Raw genomic sequence first — 27870 nt, forward strand, 5'->3', positions numbered from 1 at the left:
CAGATATGTTCACTAATAAATGGCATCTTATTACTACCACCACCATCAACACTACTATTAAACTACTGCTATTAATAATAATAATAAACAAATAGCACTTATATAATTTTTATTACTCGCCAGACACTCTCCTGAACATGTTATACTTAGGGATTGTCTTTATACCCATTTCACAGAGAAGTAAATCAAGACTTAAAAGAGGTTAAGTGACCTGCTAGGACAGAGTACATGTGAAATTTAAACTCATGAAGTCTGGCTCCAATGACCATGTTATTTATCACTCTTCTATGATAACTCTCAAGGGTGAAACTTAGCAATAAATTTAAGAGTCCAAATATATAACTAAAATTGTGAACAATATAATTCCTCCCTCAAGAAAGCCTTATGAATGGGATCAAGCAGACCATTGATCTTATATCCCCTTTCAAAATACCTCTATGGTTGGTGCATTTCTTTATAAAATATGGATTCTAAAATAGATCTGCTGGCAAAACTTGATCAGATTTATAAATATGATCACTCCTCATCCCTACTTAACATTTCCCATCCCAGTTACCTCCTTAACTTCTCATTTTATTACAAATGCAAAGAAAAACCAAGTGTGTTTCTGACAAAATGTTATAGACTTCCTATGGAAATCTATTGAGAGAGAGGTTATTTAACATTGACCTCCAAGGCAGAACCATGGGCTAGCCATTTAAAAGTCAACGGGTGTGCTCGCTTCGGCAGCACATATACTAAAATTGGAACGATACAGAGAAGATTAGCATGGCCCCTGCGCAAGGATGACACGCAAATTCGTGAAGCGTTCCATATTTAAAAAAAAAAAAAAGGCAACGGGTATAATTTCCTTATTTGAAAGATAACTTATTTGAAATTGATGATGTTTTTCTGTTGACAGTATGCGTGTTAATCATTAAGACTGTTTATATCATTTCCATGCTGTAATTCTGCTCAAATATTGAAGTCTGTCAATATCGTTTAAGATGAGTCATATCATAAAAGAAATATGCTTTTACCAATTAGTGTTTTTCCTAAATTAGAAGCCTGATCATATTATCCTGCTTACTAGTAACTGCCCAAGAAGAATGCATGTAATATATGAAATAGGAAATTCTTTGCTGGGTTATATATATATTTTAGCCTAGAGAAATATACACAGGCAGTAGGATACTAGCATTCCTTTGAAATACATCAGTGATAAATATTAAGTGTCCTAAATCTGGAAACTTTGTTCAAACTACCCAAAAGGGTCCATTTTACCATGTGGGTCACTCCCTTAGATGTAGTCCATCCTGACTAGGACTAATTTCTAATGTATTTTTCAAATCATGTTTATCATTACACTGTATGGCATTTTTAGTAACACTCTAGTAGGTCTGACTTATATAATATTCTGTTTAAAGGACGAGTCAGCAAGATGCAGCCTGTAGGTCAAATCCAACTCTCTACCTGTTCCTGTGTGACTCATAGCTCAGAGGGATTTTTCCAGATTGGCAATCAATTTGATGATATGGAACACTGATTTTGAATCCCAATTAAACCACGTTATCTCAAAAAAAAAAAATAATGTTCTTATTAGTAAGTGTGGTTGACAGAATAATGGTTCCCAAAGATGTCCACACCCTAATCCCCAGAACCTGTGAAAATGTTCCCTTACTTGGTAGAAGGGATTTGGTAGATGTTATTAAGGTTATGGACTGTTATGGTTTGAATCATGTCTCCAAAAAGATATGCTTAAGTCTTAAATCCCATCCCAGTACCTGTGAATGTGACCTTATTTAGAAATAGAGTCTTTGCAGATGTCAACAAGTTCAGATGAAGTCACTAGAGTGGGCCCTAATCCAATGTAAGTGATGTCCTTATAAGAAGACCGAAGAGACAGAGACACAGGAGGGGAGGAGGCCATGTGATGACAGAGGCAGAGATTGGAGGGATGCAGTTACAAGCCAAGGAACTCCAAGGACTGATGGCCACCACCAGAAGCCAGGAGGAGGAAACAGAGGATTCTACCTAGACTCTCAGAGGGGGCATGGCGCTGCTGACACGTTGATTTGGGACTTTTAGCCTCTAGAACTGTGAGAGAATACATTTTGATTGTTTTAAGCCACCCACTTTGCGGTACTTTGTTACCGCAGCTCTGGGAAACTAACTCGTGGACAGCGAGATGGGAAGATCACCCTGAATTAGCCAAATGGGCCTGATATAAACACATGGATCCTTAAAAGTGGAGAACCTTTCAGCTTGTGGTAAGGGAAGGAAATGTGAGGACAGAAGCAGGGTTAGAAAGAAGCTGTGCTGCTGGCCTGGAAGACAGAGGAAGGCAGACACGACCTAAGGAACACAGGCAACCTCTAGATGCTGGAAAAGGCTAGGATGCAGATTGTTCACTGGAGCCTCTAGAAGGAACACCTTGGTTTTAGCCCAGTGAGATCCGTGTTGGACTTCTGACCTCAGAACAGTAAGATAATAAATTTGTATTGCTTAAGCCACCACGTTTGTGATAATTTGCTATGGTTACAGTAGAAAAGGAATATAATAGACCTATAAAAAAATTGTACTCAATTATCATTGTTATTGTTATCATATGAATTTCACCAAATTTTGTGGAAATTTGTTTTTTCTCTTATACCTACATAATGTCTTCGATTTTTTAATCTTGGCTCATGAAGCCTAAAATGTTCTCTATCTGGCACTTTACAGACAAAGTTTGCTGACCCCTAGCTTTGAGTTTAGCAAGTTTCAAGTTTGTCAAAAGGAAAATACAGATGGTTCTGATGGTTTGACTTGCAATTTTTTGACTTGTGAAAGCGATATGCATTCAGTAGAAACTACTTCGAATTTTGAATTTTGATCTTTTCCTGGGCTAGCAGTACACGGTAAGATCGTCGTGATGCTGGCCAGAGGCAGTGAGGCACGCGATCACGAGGGTCAACAACCAATACACTTACAGCCATTCTGTACCCAGACAGCCACTCTGCTTTTCACTTTCAGTAAACTGATCAATAAATTGCATGGAATACTCAACACATTTATTATAAAATAGGCTTTAAGTTAGACAACTTGTCCAACTGTAGGCTGATGTAAGTGTTCTGAGCGTGTCTAAGGTAAGCAATGCTCAGCTATAACGTTCATTAGGTTACATGTATTAGATGCATTTTTGACTTAGAATATTTTCGACTTAGGATGGGCTGATCAGGACATAATCCCACTGTGAGTCAAGAAAGGTCTGTACTTAAAGTGTAGATCTTTCGTTTCTCAATATTTCTTGTTGAGTAGTTTATTGAGGTTCAGATTAGAGAAGCAGATTTACTGTAAAGAGTTGTACGATTGTAGCTCTCAAAAGGAATTAAAAGAAACATACCCACTCTTACTATATTTATTCATTTTTAAAATTCATTTGGGCAGTTTGTGATGTGACACCATAGTGCAGTTGGGACAGCAAACATATGAGTCAAGAATCAGAAGGAGATATTAGACAACCTGGGACAAAGGCAAGTTCTGACTTCAATTTCCAGAAACATATGCAAGCCCACTTATCCCAGAGAGATGGGTAACACACTATTCCTACCAGCAGGTGGCTGGTAGCATTGGCACTATGCTAGCATTAAATAAAAGTCACGTGTTTGATGGGAATGTCCAAGACTGGGAATAAGTATGTTCCTATTTGAAAGATGACAGTCACCTATAATATGTTCAGAATTCATTCCTCTATGGATTTCTTCAGAATTCAGAAATTCCAAATTAGATCACCAGTAAAGTTAAATAAAACACTGTTCTTCCTTATTAATCATCTGTTCAAAGAGTTCAAAACTTATTCAATCTTAATCACACCACTTGGAACTTGGTAGCCTCATTTTGAAGAACTGGAAATTAAGAAGGCATAAATGGATTGCCGAAGGCAGGCTGAGTCATGCAGAAAGGGGGTAAACATTACCAGCTTGTTCCTGCTCTACAGACTGGTTAACCCCGCTTTTATTTGCAAGAAGATGGTAGCTTAAAGAAAAGCATCTCTCATTCAATAATCACTAGTAGCTCTTTGGTATCTACCACGGGCTGGGAACAGAAGAGCCAGACTTGACCCTGCTCCTCAGTGAACTCAGTCGTTTGCGGTCAGAACAGAAGGGGGCCTTTGGCATTTTCTTTCCTCCCCGCTCATCGCAGCCCACCCCGCTCAATCCCACCCCACGCGAGGTTGTTTGTGTGCCTCTTGGTCAGAAAGCAGGCACAAGCGAAGAAGCCGTGCATGGCCGTCAGGATCAGTCAGACTTAGGTTCAGATCCACTCTCCTCACTAGCTATGAGATGGTGGGAAAACAGTCTAACATAGGTGGCCCGCAGTTTTCAAGAGCTCAGATCCAAAAAACAGGAGCACAGCTGCCCTTTGTGGGGCTGCTGGGATGGCGGATAGAGAAAGCACACAAATGCTTAGCCTTCTTTGCATGGTTCTGTAGGACTCTTGTTCATCAGTGAGGTTTCTGTCCAAAGGCGGCTCAGCAAAGGAGACCGTGCTATATGCATAGGCACCTTGTAGGTACACATAGTGGAACTGTCCTCGGACGGTGGAAACATGTAAGGGAAGGACAGCGTGACACGTGAGACAACCTGGAACAAAGGCAAAGTACTGACTCCTGTTTCCAGAGACGCACACGAAGCTTACTAAGCTCAGGTTACTACAAGGATGTCAACAGTTTTAAATCGAGGGGAGAACAAAACGGTGAGGAAAGATGCATGGAAGAAAAGGAGAGAAAAAGTTAAAGGAAGGGTGAGGGGGTGATAAAGGCAGGCAGGAGGCATAGAGGCACATGTCACTAATCATCCAAAGCGCGTCGTCGAGATCCTTCATCTATCTAGACTTACGTGTACGGGAGCAGCTGGGCCGTGCTCATTCCGGTTCTAAATCTCTAAGATTGAAATGATTCTATTTTTCTGAGGTAGAGTGGTGATAATTGATAAATGAGATAAGAAGATGATTTAGACAGTTTTCAAAACAAGAAGATAAATGGCCAGTAAATATGAGCAAAACAAATGGCCCATCATTTGTTAACAGCACAAATTAAATCAATGTGATGCAACGTTTGCCTATCAAAGGAACAGAGAATTAAAGGGAGGCTATCAATGCAGTTGAGGGCACAGTGAATAGACACATTCAGACATTACTGAAGGAACCGTAAATTGGGATAAGAGTTTGAAAATTAATTTGGTGATATTTATAAAAATAATTTAGAATGTGCATATCTTTTGACTTATTAATCCTTTTTAGAAACTATCATAAGGTAATTAGTTATACGGAGATACACCAAAATGCCCACAGAAAGTGATGTACAGAAGTGCAGTACCCAGGGAGAAATTGGAAACCCCCCAAGTGTTCAATATTAACAGGATGTTTTAAAAAGCCAGAATATATCCATATGGTGGAATACTCTGTAGCCATTAAAAATGAAGGTTTTTCAATAACATGGGGAAATTTAATAACATTAAAAATGTCAAGTAAAGAAAGCATATGTTCTCACACAAGCTAAAAATTTCTTGAGAAAAATACACCAGGAGATTACTATTGCTGGAATTATGAACACACATTTCCTGATTCTTCATATTTTTCCAAATTTTCTAAGAGCACATGCATTATCTTTCAGCTCAGAAAGGACATAAAGGTAATAATTACCATGATAAGGAAAACAAAGGATGAAAGTAAACAGTTCCCCTCTGTTTTCTTTCATAGTTCTGAGGTCTTATGTCCTTGAAAAGATAAGAAAATGTTCAGTGGAAAAAATAATTTTATTAATTGTTTTCAGAAGGGCCATGAGCCAGTGGGAAGAGAAGAGGTGGCAACATAAATTATTGAAGAGGGAGCTATTTCTAGGAGAAAAAACTTTCTAAACCTCTCTTCAAACTATATGCCACATAATGTGGCATTTTTCATGTTCATTTTTCAGGCTTATTTTAACTGAATAGTTACCTAACAGAACTAAAGCTTTGGGATATACCCAGGCTACGCTTTCTTCCAAGATGCTTCTTAAAGTCATTCCACCTGCAATAAATTTCTTAGAAGTAAGGGAAAGAAAATGTTTTCTCTCTGTAAAAGTCTTTAGAGTTCCAACACATTTGATTAAGTTTAGTTTCAGCAAACAATGTAATCCTTCACATTAATGTTTGATTATATCTTAATATAATTACGAATAAAATTTTAGGCCTTTAATTGTGGTCCTTTAACTTTTTCAGCAGAGACCTTTTAAAAATTTTATTTTCTCCTTATCTTCTCCCTCTATTACTTGACTTTTGTATTTCAACCTGAGTTGAAGGATCTGTTGTATTGTACTGTGTTTTATCTAAATCCTTTTTGGTAGTCAGCAGAAATATATATATATATATATATATATATATATATATATATATATACACACACACACACACCAAGGTGATTCAGTTATATATATAGATATATATTCTTTTTCAGATTCTTTTCCATTATAGGTTATTGCAAGATTTTGAATATAGTTCCCTGTGCTATACAGTAGGTCCTTGTTGTTTACCTATTTTATATACAGTAGTGCATATATGTTAATCCCAATCTTCTAATTTATCTACCCCGCCCCTCACTATCCCCTTTGGTAACCACAAGTTTGTTTTCTATCTTTGTGAGTCTATTTCTGTTTTGTAAACAAGTTCATCTGTATCATTTTTTTTAGACTCCACATATAAGTTATATCATATGATATTTACCTTCTCTGTCTGACTTACTTAGTATGATAATCTCTAGGCCCATCCATGTTACTGCAGATGGCATTATTTCATTCTTTTTTATGGCTGAGTAGCATTCCATAATACTATACATATATTTTTGAATGAAACAATAATAACAGTACAGTAACCATAAAAATAATAATGACGTTAACTAGACATATTGTGATGATCATTTCACAATATGTACATATATCAAACATGTTGTACACCTGAAACTAATATAATGTCATGTCAATTATATCTCAGTAAAAATATATATGTAGCAATAACAATAATAATAATAATAAACAACCATGTCCAATGTAGAATAAGAAATTTATCTTCAAAGATTTCCATATGTGTTAATATTATATCTTCCCTAGATAATTCAATTTCTTTTTTTTTTTTTAATTTTTATTTATTTATTTTTGGCTGTGCCTCGCAGCTTGTGGGATCTTAGTTCCCCGACCAGGGATTGAACCTGCACCCCCTGCATTGGAAGTGCAAAGTCTTAACCACTGGACCACCAGGGAGATCCTTTTTTTTTTTAAATTTCTATTGATAATTCAATTTCTATCCAAAAATTAGTTTATATTTTATTCAGTGAAAGGAGCCTGAGGTTTGAAACCAGAGCACCTGCATTCAGAGCTAGATCCCCCAGGTTGATGAAAGGGACAAATCACTCCACTTGACCTGCACGTTTGTCATCTATTGAGTGGAAATGATATGGTCCCTGCCGCATTATTCTGACAAATATGAGATAATATATGTAGAAGTGAGTATAGGTTGTGAAGTTATTATTTTAATTCTTTCACAAGAAAGCGGGGTAAAAGGCTTTGACAGGGCTTCTTACTCAATGAACATGCCATATTTATTCAAATGAAGGAAAGATTAAATGTAAACTTTGTTGACCAACTCTGGAAAAAGTTCTTAGCCTGGACACAATACGTTGAACACAGCCTCAAGAAATTACCAGTTTTAACGTGGTGTAAATTTTTTCTAGGTGAAAGAAAATGTGATTCAATAAGTAAAGCTGACAGTTTACAAAACAGAGAGATCACAGCTACCGTAATAGTAAATGGAATACTGCCATTAGTAAGCATAATATATCCCTGGATAACAGAAACATTATCTTCCCTAAAATAACTCATTGGGGCCAATGGATTAGGACTTACATGCACTTCAGTATAGAATGATATAGTGTTTTGCAAACTTAAGTAATGTCAAGAGCCTATTTAAAGAAAAACATCCTCTCATTAACTGCAAATGTTAACAAATTATTTTTATGACAATATTAATGTATAAAACTACGTATAATCTGCCTGCCTTATCCTTATGGCTTGTTTACAACTATAAAGCTAAAATTAACTTATAAGTTAAAAGCAAAGAAAACTACAAAAATAGTATGAAAAATAATAACATTAACGTGAAGGACTACATTGTTTGCTGAAACTAAACAACTATTCTCAGTATGAATATGAGAGTACACATGCGCAAAGTCTGACACGTCTAGAAACACAATTCTCTCAATGTTTTTCTCTGTTCAAACTTCTATGAAATCCCCACTGGTATGGTGCGTGCCTGAGTTATACATGCGGCGCCCAGGTGGGCACATGTAGGCACGCATTTCCGTCATGTATGCAGTGCACGTGCGGAACACGTGCAGATACATGCCTGGCTTACGTATGGAGGACAACTCGAGTCTTTTTCGTTAACCTAAGACAGATAAACAGCATCCCCTCGTGCTAATCATACGATCGGTCCAATAGAAAATGTGGGCACTGAAACTGCATGACCATTATGATTACGAGCCCCAGATGATCTGGAACATGCTTACGTCGCTACTTGTAGACTACAATCAGAATGGGAATTATAAAGTTGATCATCTTCTTGAGTAGCACACAGGCACTAGGAAAATGTTTATACAGCCCCATTTGAGAAACTCTAGCACCTACATTGTGAACTAAGTCTACATACTTTGTGACGTTTTTCATGAAGTGGAATGCTAGGACCCCTGAGGCGAGCAGGACTGTCGGGGTGCCGCGTCCAGCCCGATCGGACGGACTGATTTATGTGATGCTGACTCAGGCCACAGCATCCCCAGGTTGGCCGTCCTGGCAGCTAATTCAGTCTAGTCTTCATTCTCGTCCACTATCTTCTTCTCTTTCCTAACTTCTTTTTCTTCCCTTTTCCACCTTAGGGCCCTGCCCTTGATCTTCTTAAATACCCCATTCATTGGGAGACAGGCAAAACAGACATACCACGGAAGTGCGTTTGTTTTCATCATGACGGCCTATAAAACGGCTTCTCTGTGGAAGGAAAGCCTCCGTTACAGTTGTTTACATGGCTAGAAATTCCAAACTCCCCTGCAAATATTTAAGGCTGATGCCCTTTCCCTTTGTTAACTGCCAAATAAATAGACCTCCAGGCCTACTCACTTGCACAGTAACACAAAAAGACCTTTAATGGACCGTCCACATATATGTGGTAGATGCCTCAAGAGCTTGCCCTTATATCCAGAGCTACGGTCTGCATAAAGGAAGCACAGAGAAAAACAGACCCCCCCAAAAGCTGATGGATTCAATTTTCAGCAATTCATTCAATTGAACAAATAGTTATTAAGTGCCTATTATCTGAAAAATACTGCACACTTTTGATTTTTCTCTTTACATCAATAATGAAATAAAAGATCAAGACACTTATGTTCAAAGTTTTATTTATCCATCTCCTTTATGTAAAATATATACTGGCCATCTATCATGATGTACTAGGCACTGTGTTGGGTGCAGTAAGAGGTTAAAGAAGGGAAAGACTTAACTCGACTTGAAGACCGGGACATGTGTTATGGATGAACTGGCATATAAATTTGGACTAGAAAACATCAGAATTCCAACAGAGAAAGAGAGGAGAGGGAAAAGAAAGAGGAGCAAAGATAAAACAATATAGTTTTGTGGTTAAGAACATGAATATGGTCAATTGAAAAGATCCAAGTTTAAGGTGCAGTTTTTTTCAATTAATATCTTTGTGACCTTGGGAAGTTATTTAACCTCTCCAAGCTATAATTTCCTTTTATGTGCCAGAAGGCTAAATAGAAGTAGCAACAAATTGTTTTTGTTTTTGTTTTTGTTTTGGAGAATTAAATGAGATAAAGTACAGTATCTGGCACAGGGTTGGTGCTCCGTAAAAGCAATAAAGGCTACATATTTTCATTACAATTATTACTTTGAACATTCTAGTGTGAAACATAGCATAAGAAAATTCGCAGAGACAGAAAATAGACTGCTGTGGAAACAGTGAGCACTCTGATTTGGTTAAAGTTTAGATCTTAGAAGAAAAGTAGAAGCTGACAGGTTTGAAAAGCTGATTCTAGTCAAACTGAAAAACAGGCTGAGATATTGGGATTAACATGTAGATAGTAAGAAAACTTTGAAACTTTTTCAGTGGGGTAGTGATAAAATCAGAGGTGTACTTTGGAAAGATAACTGAGGATGGTAGGATGAGCTGAATGGAGAGACGAAAAAAGAGAGAGGGCATTTCACGAAAAATGTTTCAATTAATCAGTTAAGACTTAAGGGTTTCCCTGGTGGCGCAGTGGTTAAGAATCCGCCTGCCAATGCAGGGGACACAGGTTCGAGCCCTGGTCCGGGAAGATCCCACATGCTGCGGAGCAACTAAGCCCGTGCACCACAACTACTGAGCCTGCACTCTAGAGCCCGTGAGCCACAACTACTGAGCCTGCATGCCTAGAGCCCGTGCTCCACAACAAGAGAAGCCACCGCAATGAGAAGCCCATGCACCGCAACGAAGAGTAGCCCCCGCTTGCTGCAACTAGAGAAAGCCTGAGCGCAGCAACAAAGACCCAACACAGCCAAAAATAAAAATAAAAATAAATTTTAAAATAAAAAAATAAATAAAATAAATAAATTTATAAAATTTTTAAAAATAATAAATAAATAAATTTATATTAAAAAAAAAGACTTAAGAGGCAAAATGGGAACTAGAGAGTTGAAGTTCTATGAAAAGGAGGGATTGGATTTAAGAGAGACAGACTACGGTGGTACAATCCCTTACAACTTTCTGTAACGTCTTTAAGTTCAGAAATTTTAGCTTAAATAGTTCTCACATGAAAAGCAAAGATCAGGACTTCCCTAGTGGCACAGTGGTTAAGAATCCACCTGTCAAAGCAGGGAACACGTGTTTGATCCCTGGTCCAGGAAGATCCCACATGCCGCAGAGCAACTAAGCCTGTGAGCCACAACTACTGAGCCCACACATCGCAACTACTGAAGCCCACGCGCCTAGAGCCCGTGTTCCACAACAAGAGAAGCCACCACAATGAGAAGCCTGCACACTGCAACAAAGAGTAGCCCCCGCTCACTGCAACTAGAGAAAGCCCACAGGCAGCAATGAAGACCCAACGCAGCCAAAAATAAAATAAAAAAAAATAAAGAAGAAAAGCAAAGATCATGACATAGGCCTAATTTGTGCCTTAATAATAACTCTAAATATTGTACCATTATGTACACATTATGTACCATTTTAGTTTCATGCTAAGGCTGAACATCCAGTGGATTTTACAACCTCACACAACCCAACCTTGAAGGAGAAAGAAGGAAACTTTTCCTCCAGCTGTTTGCAGCAACCTTTCCTCATATCTCCTGTTCTTGAACTGGTTACACCTCCGCCCTTGAACCACTAATTGTAATCATGGAATTTCCATGTGTTTTAGAACTTAAGCCTTGTTTACCTGAATAACTTTTGTGTCTAAAAGAATGAGACTATACTAATATGGTTAGAACGGTGTTCTCAACCAGGGCAGTTTTTCCTTGCAGGAGACATTTGGCAATGTCTGGACAACGCTGTGGCTGTCACACCTGGGAGGGTGTTACTGGCAGCCAGTGGGTGGAGTGCAGGGATGCTGTTAAATACCCCACAAAGCACAGGACAGCCCCCCTCAGCTCAATTACTGAACCCAAAATGTCAATAGTATCAGGGTTGAAAATGCTGGATTAGAACAATCAGGGATTACCTCTGGATCTGAGGGTGGGATCAGCTCCAACCCAACTTCACATTCACAGAGAAGTATAAAATCAACGCTGGAAAGAAAACCACAAAGTCCATTTAATTCATATTGTGGATGGAAAATGTCACCTGCCATATCAATAAACAAAGGATGTTGAGGTCATCAAGCTGTCAGCCACTGTAGCCACCCCCAACTGTGCATCCTGAGGGGATTCAGGATGGAGAAAAACAGGATAGTGGCCCTAGACAGTTAAGGTGCATATCAAAGGAATGATTTCAGGGAGCCCAGACTTGCATCTTCCCATACATAGAAAAGTGCTAAATTCATTAACGTGAAATGTCTGGTTTTCTTTAATTAATAGTCATCTTTTGATGTTCCCACTACCTGGTTTTTGTTGCAAAAGCTCTGATGTATCCTGGTTCCTCCCTCACCTCTTTAGAGCAGTCCCTCAGAGCTATTATCTGAGAAGCTTCCTCCAGGGATTAAGTCCTCAGCAAGTCCACTGAATAAAACATAATTCTCAGGAATTCCCTGGTGGTCCAGTGGTTAGGACTCAGTGCCTTCACTGCCGTGGCCTGGGTTCAATCCCTGGTCAGGGAACTAAGATCCCGCAAGCCGTGAGGTGTGGCCAAAAAACAAAAAAACAAACAAAAACATAATTCTCAACTTTAGGGCTGTGCATTTTTTTCAGTTGACAATATACTCATTAAAAATTCATTGGGTGTGAGAGCCCTGCAGAAATGTTGCAGTAAAGACCTTTAAAAATATTCTCCTTCATAAAAGCAATGAGAAAACTAACAATAATGTTAAAATCAACTTTTTAAGAACCCTGGAAATTAGCCAACAGAGGAATCCAAGGAATGTTTATTGAAGAAAATCAGCTGAATCTCAACAAGAACAGTGGTGTTTTACTTGCCGTATTCCCATCCTCTCTCCCCAGCTCCACAGTAGCCTTGAAAAACAAGAGCTTTGCACACATGATAAATGTGAAAACCAGCAGCCATTGGAGAGGGCAGAAAAGGTTCAAAGCTCCCCAGAAGCACCACTACCAGCTGTTATCTGACCTGTCTGGTTTCCTGGAAAGCTCCACTACCAGGACTGCCTTTCTTTGGCCTGTCTCAGAGATCATTCACTGCAAACAATCTTCCCTCAGGACATTTGTCAAAAACAATCAAGGGTAATTGTTTAACATCAGAGCTACCTCAGAGAGTTGGGGCAAACAAGAAGCTGACCAAAGGGACATGTCTCAGCCTGCTCAGACTGCCATTAAAATAGGCTGGGTGTTTTAACAACAGACATTTATCTCTCACAATTCTGGAAACTGCAAGTTCAAGATAAGATGACAGCATGCTTAGGTTTTGGTGAGAACTCTTTTTCCTTGCTTGTAGATGGCTGTCTTCTTGTCGTGTGCTCACATGGCCTTTCCTCGATGCATGCACACAGAGAAAGAAAGGAACAAGCTCTCTGGTGTCTCTTCTAAAAAAAGGCACTAATTTCATCATGAGAGCCCCACCCTCATGGTCTCATATAACCATAATTACCTCCCAAAGGCCATTTCTCCAAACACCATCACACTGGGGAGTAGAGCTTCAATATATAAATATGAAGGTAGAGTGGGGAGACACAAACATTCAGGCCATAACAAGGACTTTGAAAAGTTCCAGCATATTACTGGGAATCTAGAAGTCCACACACATGTGCAGAAAGTGGAAAGACCAAAAGACTTGAGAAAGCCCTACTCTCTCAACTCTTGCTGACCTTGAGGCTCTGAGAAAGCAAGAAGTGAAGGCTAAGGCAGAATTTTTAACAGCCTACCAGGAAATTGAAAGCATTCTCCAACACAGAAACCAGATTAATAGCTGATTTCTCATCAGAAATAATGGAGACTAGGAGATGACATAATCAAAATACTGAAGAAAAATACTATCAATCGGTAATTCTATGCTAGCAATACTATTCTTCAAAAATGAAGGCAAAATCAAGATATTACCAGATAAACTGAGATAATATACTGCTCATAGAGCTCCCTGTAAGAAATACCAAAGGGAGTCCTCCAGACTGAAATAATAGGGCACTAAACAATAAATAGAATCCAAATGTAGAAATATTAAGAGTAGCAGTAAAGTTAATATAGATATATAAATATAAAAGTCAATATAACTGTACTTTTGGTTTATAACTTTTTTCTCCTATTTTATTTGAAAGATATTTTATTTAACTCAACAATTATAAAACTGTGTTGATGGACTTACAGTGTATAAATATTTATATTTATAATGTACAAGAGTACAAAGATGGGGGAGGGAATGGAGCCGTATAGCAGCAAAGTTTTGTATACTACTGACATTAAGTTGGTATTGACCCAAACTAAATTGTTAAGATTAAGATGTCAACTGTAATCCTCATTAAGAAAACAACTTAAAATATAATAAAAGAAACAATAAAGAAATTAAAATGCTAAAGTAGAAAAGATTTATTTAGCACAAAATAAAGTAATGGAGAAATAGAGAAAAAAATAAGACATATAGAACACGAGTAGAAAAATGGCAGATGTAAATCTACCTTATTAGTAATTACACAAAATGTAAATAAAATAAACTGCAATCAAAAGGCAGAGATTGGCAGAATGAAAAGACAAACATGAACCAATTATATACTGTCTACTAGGGACACATTTTAGATTGAAGTCACACATAGTTTAAAAATAAAAGGATGAGAAAAGATATGCCACACAAACTGTAACAAAAAGAGAGCTAGAATGGCTACACTACTCTCAGACAAAATAGACTTTAAGACAAAAATTGTTACTAGAGACAAAGAAGGACATTTTATAAGAATAAAAGTGTTAATCCATCAAGAAGACACAACATTTATAGGAACATATGCACCTAACAACAGATCCTGAAAATGAGTGAAGCAAAAACTTACAGAATCAAAGGGAGAAATAAACAATTCAGCAATAATAGTTGGAGACTTCAATAACAGACCAAATTGGCAAAAGCCAACAAGGAAATAAAAGACTTGAAAAATACTATGAAACAGCTAGACCCAACAGATACACATAGAACAGTCCTTTTAAGAACATTAGAATACAAATTTTTCTCAAGTGCACATGGAACATTCCCCAGGATAAAATAGTCTTGATAAATTTAAAAGGATTGAAATCATGTGAAGTATGTGACCTGACCACAATGAAATGAAGTTAGAAATTAATAGCAGAAGGAATTTGGGAAATTCACAAATACGTAGGAATCTAAAAACACATTCCTAAATAACCAATGTATCAAAGAAAGTTCAAGGACGTTAGAAAATAATTTAAGACAATGAAATGAAAACAAAACATACCTAAACTTTTGAGATTTAGCTAAATGAATGCTTAGATTGAAATTTATACCTGTAAATGCCTGTATTAAAAAGAAGAAAGATCTCACATCAAAAACCTAACTTCCTACCTTAAGAATCTAGATAAAGATGAGCAAACTAAATCCAAACCATGAAGAAAAAAAAAGAAATAAGAAAGGTCAGGTCTGAAATAAATGAAATAGAGATTAGAAAAAAAAGAAAAAATCAAGAAAAACAAAGTTGGTTCTTTGAAAAACCATTAGATTGATCAAGAAGAGAGAAGACTGAACTACTAAAATCATTAGTGAAAGAAAGGGCAATACTACTGGGATTATAAGGGAATATTATGAACCACTGTTGTAGGGAATAAAAAGGATTATAAGGGAACATTATGAACCACTGTATGCCAAAAAATTAGCTAACCCAGGTGAAATAGACAAATCATCAAAAGATACAAAGTAATAAAACTGACTCAAGAAGAAATAGACAAAAGACAAAAGACCTGTATACAGAAAATTATAAGACACTGATGAAAGAAATTAAAGATGATACAAATAGATGGAGAGATATACCATGTTCCTGGACTGGAAGAATCAACATTGTGAAAATGACTCTACTACCCAAAGCAATCTACAGATTCAATGCAATCCCTATCAAACTACCACTGGCATTTTTCACAGAACTAGAACAAAAAATTTCACAATTTGTATGGAAACACAAAAGACCCTGAATAGCCAAAGCAATCTTGAGAACGAAAAATGGAGCTGGGGGAATCAGGCTCCCTGACTTCAGACTATATTACAAAGCTTCAGTAATCAAGACAGTTTGGTACTGGCACAAAAACAGAAATATAGATCAATGGAACAGGATAGAAAGCCCAGAGATAAACCCACACACATATGGTCACCTTATCTTCACTAAAGGAGGCAAGCATATACAGTGGAGAAAAGACAGCCTCTTCAATAAGTGGTGCTGGGAAAATTGGACAGCTACATGTAAAAGTATGAAATTAGAACACTCCCTGACACCATGCACAAAAATAAACTCAAAATGGATTAAAGACCTAAGTGTAAGGGCAGACACTCTCAAACTCTTAGAGGAAAACATAGGCAGAACACTCTATGACATACATCACAGCAAGATTCTTTTTGACCCAGCTCCCAGAGAAATGGAAATAAGAACACAAATAAACAAATGGGACCTAATGAAACTTAAAAGCTTTTGCACAGCAAAGGAAACCATAAACAAGACCAAAAGACAACCCTCAGAATGGGAGAAAATATTTGCAAATGAAGCAACTGACAAAGGATTAATCTCCAAGATTTACAAGCAGCTCATGCAGCTCAATAACAAAAAAACCAACAACCCAATCCAAAAACGGGCAGAAGACCTAAATAGACATTTCTCCAAAGAAGATATACAGATGGGCTACAGACACATGAAAGAATGCTCAACATCATTAATCATTAGAGAAATGCAAATCAAAACTACAATGAGATATCATCTCACACTGGTCAGAATGGCCATCATCAAAAAATCTAGAAACAATAAATGCTGGAGAGGGTGTGGAGGAAAGGGAACACTCTTGCACTGTTGGTGGGAATGTAAATTGATACAGCCACTATGGAGAACAGTATGGAGGTTCCTTAAAAAACTACAAATAGAACTACCATACGACCCAGCAATCCCACTACTGGGCATATACCCTGAGAAAACCATAGGTCAAAAAGAGTCATGTACCAAAATGTTCACTGCAGCTCTATTTACAATAGCCAGGACATGGAAGCAACCTAAATGTCCATCGACAGATGAATGGATAAAGAAGATGTGGCACATATATACAATGGAATATTACTCAGCCATAAAAAGAAATGAAATGGAGGTATTTGTAATGAGGTGGATGGAGTTAGAGTCTGTCATACAGAGTGAAGTAAGTCAGAAAGAGAAAAACAAATACAGTATGCTAACACATATATACGGAATCTAAGGGGAAAAAAAAGGCCATGAAGAACCTAGTGGCAAGACGGGAATAAAGACACAGACCTACTAGAGAATAGACTTGAGGATATGGGGAGGGGGTGGGGTGAGATGTGACAGGGTAAGAGAGTGTCATGGACATATATACACTACCAAATGTAAAATAGATAACTAGTGGGAAGCAGCCGCATAGCACAGGGAGATCAGCTCGGTGCTTTGTGACCACCTAGAGGGGTGGGATGGGGAGGGTGGGAGGGAGGGAGATGCAAGAGGGAAGAGAAATGGGAACATATTGTATATGTATAACTGATTCACCATTGTAAGGCAATTATACTTCAATAAAGATGTTTAAAAAAAAAAAAAAAAGAAGAAATAGAAAATCTGAATAGACCTATAACAAATAAGGAGATTGCGTTAATAATCAAAAAAACTTTCCACAAAGAATCCCAGGCCCAGATGGCTTCCCCAATGAATTCCACCATATGTTTAAAGAACATGAATCCTTCATAAAAACTTTCAAAAAAAAAAAAAAATAGAAGAGAACAGAACACTTCCCAATCATCCTATAGGGCAAGTGTTACTAATATAAAAACAAAAAAAGACCTCCCCCCTCCAAAAAAATTGCAGACCATATACCTTATGAATTAGAAATGAAAGGAACTTCCTCAACCTAATGAAAATCATGAAAAACCCACAACCAACATCATAGTTAAGGTGAAAGACTTAAGGAAGACAAGGAAGAAGAGAAGGATATCCACTCTCATCACTTCTACTCAACACTGTACTGGAGGTTCAAGATGGTGCAATTATGCAAGAAAATAAAGTCATCCAGATTGGAAAGGAAGAAGTAAAACTATTTATATTCAGATATGACACGATCTTGTATTTAGAAAATCATAAGGAATCCACTAAAAATCTATTAAAACTGATAAACAAGTTCATCAAGGTTGCAGGATACAAGATCCAAATTAAAAATCAGATGTGTTTCTACACACTAGCTAGGAACACTACAAAACCTGAATTTAACAATAGAATTCCATTTATAACAGCATCAAAAAGAATAAAATACTTAGGAATACAGTTAATAAAAAAAGTGTGAAACTTGTTCACTAAAATCTACAAAGCATCATTGAAAGAAACTGAAGAAGACTTAAATAAATGGAAAGACATTCACTTTCAACAATCAGAAGACCTATTATTATTAAGATTGAAATACTCCCCAAACTGATCTACAGATTTGACACAATTCCTATCAAAATCTGACCTGGTTTCCTTGCATAATTTGACAAGCTGTCCCTAAAATTCATATGGAAATGCAAAGGACCCAAAAGAGCCAAAACAATCTTGAAAAAGGTGAAAATAGTTGGGGACTCACCTTTCTAGATTTCAAAATGTACTCTAAAGCTAAAATAATCACGACAATGTGTTATTGGCATAAGGACAGACATAAAGACCAATGGAATAGAACTGAGAGTCCAGAAATAAACCCTGACATTTATGATCAATTGATTTGGACAAGGATGCAAAGACAATTCAATGAACAATTAATAGTCTTCTCAATATTTGTTCCTTGGACAACTGACGTCCACGTGCAAAATAATGAAGTTGGACCCCTACCTCACACCACATACAAAAAATAACGCAAAATGCATCAAAGACCTAAATGCCAGAGCTAAAACTATAAGTCTCTTAAAAGGAAACACAGAGGTAATTCTTCATGACCTTAGATTGGGCAATAGTTTCTTAGATATGACACCAAAGCACTAGCAACAAGAGAAAAAAATTGATAAGTTGAACTTCATCAAAATTAAAAACCTTTGTACTTCAAAGAACACCATAATAAAAGTGAAAAGACATTTCTCCCACGGAATAGAAGAAAATATTTGCAAATTATATGTCTACTGGTCTTGTATTTCTTGTAAAAAGAATATTGAAAGAACTCTTACAACTCAACAATAAAAAGACAAATGACCTAAGTTAAAAAAAAAAAACAGACAAATGATTTAAATAGACATTTCTCCAAGGACGATATAGAAATGATCAACAAGCACATGAAAAGATGATCAAAATCATTAGGCATTAAGGAATTGCAAAAAAAAAAAAAAAAAAAAAAACTTTACACCACTAGGATATCTCTAATCAAAAAGACAGTTAGTAGCAATTATTGGCAAGGACGTGGAAAAATAGAAATCCTCACACACTGCTGGTGGGAAAATAAAATGGGGCAGCTACTTTGGAAAACAGTTTGGCAATTCCTCTAAAATTTTAACATAGAGTTTATGACTCTATGACTCAGCAATCCCACTCCAAGTTTATACCCAAGGTAATTAAAAACATGTATCTGCACAAAAACTTGTAAATAAATGTCCACGGCAGCATTATTCATAATAGACAAAATGCAGGGGAAATGCAAATGTCCACCAACGGATGAACGGCTAAATAAATAAAATGTAGTATATCCATTTGATAGACCACTATTCATCCATAAAAAGGAATGAAATATTCATACACGCTACAACAGGGATGAACCTTGAAAACATTATGCTCAGTGAAAGAAGTCACACAAAAAAGACCACATGTTGCATGATTTCATTACACGCAATGTCCACTGTAGGCAAATCCAGATATAAATTAGATCCATGGTTGCCAGGGGCTGGGGAATGAATGGGGGAATAAAGAGTGACTACTAATGGAGAAAGCTTTTTTTTTTTCTAGAATGATAAAAATTTTCTGAAATTAGGATGTTTGCACGGCTCTGTGAATATAGTAAATGCCACTGAATTGTACACTTCTGAAAGGGTGGCTTTTATGGTACATAAATTATATGTTCGTTTAAATAAAAACATTGGGGGGAGCTGTGAGGTTGGTTGAGAAGAGAAAACATTAATTTTACTTAATTGAAAAAATTGTGTGTTTTATAATGGCAATAGGGCCATGAATATGAATATGGTTATGATGATGATGAAGATGACAGTTAAGATTAACCTCTACAGAAATCTTACGAAGCAGATACTATATTTTTATCCCCAATTTTCAGATGAAGAAAATCAAGCACAGGGAGACAAGGAAACCTGCCAAAAGTTATCCAGCTAGGAAGAAAAGTAGCAAAAATAGAATTCAAAACCAGGACCTTTGATTTTTTTAGGCACTAGCAGTGTCAATGTCTCTACTCTTCAGATCACATTTTGTAACAAAAAGAGCTGTGTGCAAGGTGCTTTGGTAAAAGAAGAGGGAAAAACACAAAAGATGGCTCCGCGTTCCCCAGGAAGAAAGGACAAGAACATTCTTTGCAGATAACTAGAGTAACTGAAGTCCTGCAACCAGGATTTCAGTCACTTTCTTGATGCCTTTTGGTACCTGCTCTCCCTCCCTACTTCCTTAACTTACTGTACTCCCCCTACACACATGCGCGAGTGCTCGGGCACTCATGGTATAGGCAATTTAGATATTAGCTGAGCTTATAACTATACAATCAGCTGACCCACACATTCTAAGGCGAATTGGTTTCTTACTCACATTGGTTTAAAGACTGTGCTTACATACTTTGGAGACAAGCCTTTAGGTACAGAGACCTGTCTCCTGAGCATTTTGAACGCTTTCAAGTTCTTCTTTGAAAAAAAGAGTTCATTTAAACTCAGTTTTGCATACAGTTATTAGCAGACTATTCAATGAACTATGAACTCTACCCTGAACAAAATATATGTTAACAGCTGTTAATCACATAAGAGGAACCACACCAAAAATCTAGAGGAAACAACCACTGTCTCAAACACAGAAAGAGGAACATCACATTTGGATAATGATTTTTCTGATTAAATTTGTTGCAGACAGACAGAAGACAGAATTAGATCAGTAGTGAGTTTACAGAGTAGCATTAGCGAGAGAAAGGAATTGAATCCACAAATGTCACTTTGGAGAGAGGAAGCAGGATGTCTATGTCGTCTCCTAAGAGATTAATTAGGATAAACTAAACAGCATGTTCAGAAAGTTTATACGATTGGCAAATAATGTTTTGGTAAGGTCATTATAAACCATTCAATGGCCATTAGGATGGTAATTTACAGCCGTGACAATGGTCTAGACAAGAGAATTAAGACATAACTGGATCCAATTTTAATGTGAAACAAAGCTAACCGTATCATGTTAAGTGTCCTGGTCTTGTGGCCTCCAGCCACTGGCTGCAAATGTTAAACTCATTTGCTGTTTTTCCCGGAACAGCTAATAGGAGTGGGCAGGGGCAGGAGAAAGAAACGAGTCAATTGTGAAGAAATCTGGACTCTAGCAAAAAGACTCAGGGGAGAAAAAAGGTCCTTTCTGCACAGCACTGTTACCCAAACAGCAGGGCTGTCAGACTGCCTGGTGGTAGAAGACACCCCATCAACAGCCTCTCGTAAAGGGAGAGACAGGGGTTTATCTTTGAAAGAGTCCATAACTGAGCACAGACTCTGTCTCTCCTGCCCTTACAGAATAACCTTAAAGCAAGGCAGGGGCTAGTGGTCTCAGGGAATGGGAGAGAAAGTAGAAGGGAAAGACCCTTCTTCCCCTTTCCTGAGGAACCTCTAGGTTGCTTGCTCAGGAACGCAGTGATGGGTATACCACTGTAAGACCATGTATTCACTTGCATTTGATAGCAAATTAACCTTGTGTAGTTTTCCTACTGAAGTTTTATTATACTCTCTAGGCCAATTACTTCTTTTTTTTTATTTAGAGGAATGGGGTTGAACAAAATATTTTATGAACAGTAATTTTACCTGTTTCTCTTTACCTTTAAAATCACTACTAGAAAATTACGTATGTGGCTATTGCTGTTGGATGCTATTGGAAGGCACTGAGCTAAAGCTTCTGGTCCTGGTGAATGTGCCTATGACATAACCTGGAAGGCAGACACCGCTCAGAGCTGTCCTACAAGGCAGGCCCACTTGTCCCACTCTCTGTGAGGTGGCCAATTACTTCTTAACATGTCTCTACTTGGTCCTTCCACAATGGACATCAAGTTAGAGTTAGAGGGGGAACATCTCAGAATCACCCTTAGGATGCACAGGCAAGAGCCCCAGACTCGCACTTCCACCGACACCAGGAACCACTGCTCTAGACTCAGGGGCGTGTGGGAGGGTGTCCGGGCTTGCAGAGAGCAACGTGAGTTTTAGTTAAGGTTCTGCCTTTTCCTAAGACCTTGGCCAAGTCACTCTACTCTCCTGGCCCTCAGTTTCTTTATCTGTAAAAGGAGGAAGGTTAACTTGTACCTTTAAAATTCTGTGATTTTAGATGCCCATCCCATATGAAATAAATCCCCCACTTCCCTTAAGATAAATGAATATATAATATATAAATATATGTTTATCTATAAATATACTTTATAGATAATAAAATGTCTATATACAATAAAATAAATAATATCCATTTATATGTAATTACACATATAGAGCATAGCGCACATACAGATATACTATATAAACGTTATACTATATAAACGAAATATATTACCGTAAATGTGTTTTCAAAACAGTCTCCCGACAGCCCATTCCAAAGTAGCTTTAGGTCAGTACGAAATTAGTTTAGGTCTCTCAGAATCAGAAGACAGAAAAGCCTCAGGGCACACAGTAGCCCACTCCTGATGGAGGGTAGTCTTTATCAATGGGAAACTTCTCAATGGATAGGAGCCAACATTGTGAAACATTTGTCCTGGGAGCAATGGCCTCAGACATCACGGTGAAGTCAGCAATTCTTACTTCTCCTATTCCCTCCAGAGTCCTCTCACCAGCTCTCTTCTCTTTCCCAGCTTTCTCATCCACCCACACACCCTGACTCACCATTGCCATCATCTTCTTTTCAATCACACTCCCTTCCAGTGAGGTTTTACTGAAACTCACCCATTCAAGGTAGACCTTGGGGGCAGCGGCAGCAGCAGACCACAGTGCTTTCTTGAGTCACCAAGAAGAGCCAAGGCTCAGTGAGAGATAAGAATCAAAGCAAAGAACACGGTCTTCCAAGGCTAAGGGTGTATTATCCCAACTGGAAGAGGAAGTTAGACTACAATGGTATCTTCCAAGTATATAATTCTAGGACAAATCCATCCACATCAGCGTAAAATATAACACGTGAATTTTTTCTAGAAAGGATGACCCAGCCACTGTTAATGATTCAAAGAGTGGATATTTCAGGCAGGTGGGCCTTTCTGCTTCCACCAACATTATATTCTACTGGCAGCAGCCTATTCCTCAAATCACCTTTAGCAAGAAGCCACAGAAGACAGAACTGCAAAACGCAGCAGGGCTATTCTTACTGAAATTGAACACAGCATCCTTCTGAGTGGAGAAATGGGGGTGTAGTAATTTTAGTTCTTCCTTCTGAAGACCAGAGAGGATTTCTGCTCTGCCTGACAAATCCCATATCCTTCTGGACTTTTTAAATAGTGCTCCTGGAATTGACTGTCATTTAAATGTTGAGAGGAAAATCTGCCAGAGTGATTCGATTATTCAAATGCTTTAAAGAACCGTTAAAATGCCAACCCTGTGGGATGAGAGGAGCTGGCCCACCCTTCCTGGACGCCATTCTCATGCAGCCTCCGACACAACTAACAGACATCCTTAGCCTCTCCCTAGGGCTTCAGGGTTTCAGCTCACTGAGCAACGGAGGGCACTTAGTTCTCAGTCTTTGCCAAACTCTAAATCTAAAGTCTCCTCAGTGAAGCCCCAAATTATCCTCTTATGTCTAAATGTCGCAACAGTGACAAAGGTCCTGAAATATACAAGGAACTGACTCAAGAACATGAAACATTATTATTCCACGACTACATACCTCTTAAGATTCCTAAGATGTGTAGGTGATTCTCAGTTTTATTATCTTTGTCATGAGTCACTAAGATTGCATCAGGTAGAAACTGTTCATCCAAATTAAAATAAATCTTGTCCAAAGAGAAGGCAGGTATTGATTGCTTATTAGTGGAAATGGTCTACTGTCTGGGTTTAATAGAACTTTATTCCTTCCAGGAATTAAAACTCTCTGTATAATATGTCATCCTTTTAAATCTCACCTCTCGCAAATTTACCTCTAATAATAGTTACAAATACAAATCTCATGTATGTTTAAGGAGTGTTTTCTAAATGCTAGTACTGGGTTAGGATTAGCTTTATGTGGATTGTTTAATTTATCTTCAAAACAACCAGATGAAGCAGGAACTATTATCACTTGTCCGGGTCACAAAGCTAGTTAGCAGTGGAGCTAGAATGCCAATGCTTAACACTAAACTAGCTGATAGATTACCAAATCCTTCAAAAGGTTCTTATTATCCAGCCTTATTTATTTTACACCTTTTCCCACTGCTGCAAAAGTCCTATAACTCGTCTCTCTGACTCCAGGCTGTAACCTAGCCCACGGAGGGTCCCCCCAATCTTCCTAACGTGCTATTCACCCTGCACTGTGGTGTAGTCACTCCAATTCTTCAGAAAAAATCCAAAGTCACACCCCCTCCACATTCAGACCTCATGTACCAAAACAAGAGATCTTCCTATTTCCACTGAAAAACACTGAGTAAGGTTCTTTCTCCTTCTTCCTCAACGTGTCACATTCCAAACTCTAGAGCATGTTCCTCTCCCTGCCCAAGATCCCCTTTTCTCCTGCATGTCCAAGGCTTTCCTCAAGCCCCACCTTCTCCAAGCAAGCCTTTCAGTTATATTACACGTTGGAGACTCACCCTCACACTAGTTTAAGAGAAGATGTTATGCTGCAATAGAAAGACCACAGGGCTTAGAATCCAGAGATCCATGCGAAATCCTAGTTTTACTTACACGATGTCATGTGGCCTCAGGGTTTTCATTTACGATGTGGAGTCATTAAGGATGCTATAAGGATTAAATGAAATTATAAATACACACACGTATATGTATAAATATAAATAAATATATGCATATGTCTATACACATATAATTTCATAAGGTATACTTTATTTAGTCCTTATACAATATTTATACATGAGTATACATATACATATTATTTTGTACACACATATAATAGCTTGGAAAATTATAAAATTTTCTAAAGAGGTAAAAAAATCATTAATGTGTCTTAACTGGTAGATAGAGAGACAGATACAGGGTTAGAGACACAGATACAGATAGCTAGATGCTGGATTCCTAGAGGGTAGCAACCTTTTTTGTTGATAACCTTCTTAGGTTCTGGCATAATGATATACACAATAAATAATGCTCAAAAAGACTTGAATAAGAATTTTTCCAGGTCCCCTCGGAAAAAAATCATTCTTCCCAGATTATCCACTGGAAAAATGTAAAGGCTAGAGAAGTACACCAGCGACCAGGCAACCAGTCCAGAGCAAACGCAAATCTCCGAATTCTCATGTGAGACTTTTTTCCATCAAGCTGTTCTGTCAGCTCTTTCCCTGATGAATCGGACTTCATTTTTCCTAAAGGCATGCAGAGAATGCACTCACTGCTTGTGGAGAGCACCAAGTGCGTGGAGTATCAACCACATGCGGAGGGTGTCCTGCAATTCAAAACATTCCTGACAGCTTGAAGATGTGGGCAGATAAACCACAGCACTGAGAAGGCCACACATCAGAAAACAAACTGATGTCTTCCTTATCGAGTGTCTCCTCAGGAAAGTTTAAAATGCGAATGCTGAAACTTAAGATCTAGCAGACGACCTCTCCATCATAGTAAATATAACAGGTACCTTTGAATCCATCTCCACTTTAAGAGCGCCCAACTGGACAAGCACAGAGAATATGGAGAGGGTTGCAAGAGAATAATAAACACACCTAATGGATTAATAAACTATATTAGTGAAAATACACAGTTCACAGGAAGAGACAGTGCCTAATTGTACACACACACACACACACACACAAGCAGCCACCATCTTTTTCATTTCCCTCCAAAAGACTTACAAATTCCTTAAGCATCGGGTTTAGCTAAAAAAAATTCTCTGAGGTGTAATATCATAATCTTAATTCTCTCTTCTGTTATCTCTGAACATCCTTTCCAGGGCAGATACTGAAATGTCTTTTGAACACATGCATCTGATTCTTTAGCAAGAGTTTAGGGGACGGCTTCCCTGGTGGCACAGTGGATGAGAATCTGCCTGCTAATGCAGGGGACACGGGTTCGAGCCCTGGTCTAGGAAGATCCCACATGCCGCGGAGCAACTGGGCCCGTGAGCCACAACTACTGAGCCTGCGCGTCTGGAGCCTGTGCTCCGCAACAAGAGAGGCCGCGACGGTGAGAGGCCCGCGCACCGCGATGAAGAGTGGCCCCCGCTTGCCGCAGTTAGAGAAAGCCCTCGCACAGAAACGAAGACCCAACACAGCCAAAAATAAATAAATAAATAAATAAGAGTTTAGGGGATGCTAAATCTTGGATAGTCCAGAGCTTGAATGATGAACGATTGAGCAGGACTGTTAAGATAAAGTGGAGAAGATGGTGGGGAAAAGTGTTTAAAAAAATATTAACCTGGCACAGCTGTGATCCCGAAACTAAAGAGAAGAGTGAGGGACAAATACAGAGAGGTAGCGTTGAAAACTAAAGAGTAACACTTCCCTGTCTGTCACTGGTGACAGACAACATGACCAGCTGCGCCTCCTCTAAGCCAACGCACCAGGAAAAGTCACCACGGTCCCTGGAACACTCAGTTGGTCCAAAGAGCCTGTCAGTGTGCAGACATTGACTAGCAGGGGCGGTGTGGAAGTTGATAGCATTTGTTCTCACTCACCTACAAGGAAAGGAGTCTCATGAGCAAGAGGCAAGGTTATGATAACTTTACATAAGTGTCTGGGAACCTGAGTGAGGGAGGTGGCCAGAGGGCAGAAGGAGAAATCACGAACCTTCTTGTACCACCACTACTTTACTATTGTTAATATTACATGGAAAACATTTTTTTTTATGCCAGACTGTATTCTGCTGCATTGGAAAAAAAATCCTTTTTCGCTCTTTCCCAGAGTTAAACTTTATCATCCTAGCACTGTTGTTGCTAGTTGCTGACACTACAAGCTTCCTGGTGAGGGCAAACTCATCTTAGAAAAGGTCTGACCTCCGTGTTTTTGGAGTTATTGTTTTTCACTTGTAATTCTAGACCTTCAAAAACATTTGCAGAGAAGTGCTATCCTTAAGCAGTAGCCAATTAGGCAAAATTTCCATTTCTAAACTCATGGTATTACTCTGACCACCAGTAACAAAAGGGCTCAGAGTCAGAATACCGCAATGCTGATAATTTTTTTCACACTCTTCCCAAAATTCTCTGAGAGTTGGAGAATGGGAAAAGGAGCTAATGGGCCTCTTTATCAGAGCTTTGGGGGCAGTACTGACACAAACATTACCACAGGCCTCCCGGAAATTCCTTTGATTTCACCACAGATAACTAACAACCAGATTAGGATCTCCCTAAGCGCATCCAAGACTGAGAAAGAGCCCCCATCCCAGCAAGGTTATGGAGACCTGCAACCAAATTAATCCAGAGCCTGGGGCAAATTCTACGTCAGTTTGACACTGTGAAAGGCATGGGTTTTCCTTTGTTCTGATAACAGTGTATTTGCCTACTGAGTTATGTTTTGCTTAAGCAAACACCATAACAAATCAGTTTGCATTTTCCAAGTACAGATCGAAAACTAATGAAGTGAGGCAGCCCCCAGAAGGGCTGGGTGGTGAGGAAAGAGAATCTGCTTTTTAAATTTATATTTACAAGTCTCAAATTGGATGACATATATGCAAATCTGGGGTATAATTTTCAGAAGAAAAAATACAATTCTGCGTGACTCTAGGAAAATAAAGCAATTAGGTCACTGCCTCTGGAGAGAGA

At 38.3% G+C, this 27870-nt stretch overlaps 1 protein-coding gene and 1 non-coding gene across 3 annotated transcripts in view; one reads left to right on the plus strand and one right to left on the minus strand.

Annotated features, from left to right (window-relative positions):
- Positions 1-27870, minus strand: part of FGF14 (fibroblast growth factor 14) — a 623657-nt gene that overhangs the window by 415256 nt on the left and 180531 nt on the right. The gene's annotated exons all lie outside the window — the stretch shown is intronic.
- On the plus strand, positions 714-820 carry LOC137752290 (U6 spliceosomal RNA). The gene has a single exon (XR_011071135.1). It is a non-coding gene; the product is annotated as a U6 spliceosomal RNA (small nuclear RNA).

The sequence above is a fragment of the Eschrichtius robustus genome, chromosome 18, assembly GCF_028021215.1.
Source record: "Eschrichtius robustus isolate mEscRob2 chromosome 18, mEscRob2.pri, whole genome shotgun sequence".
Lineage (NCBI taxonomy): Eukaryota > Metazoa > Chordata > Mammalia > Artiodactyla > Eschrichtiidae > Eschrichtius > Eschrichtius robustus.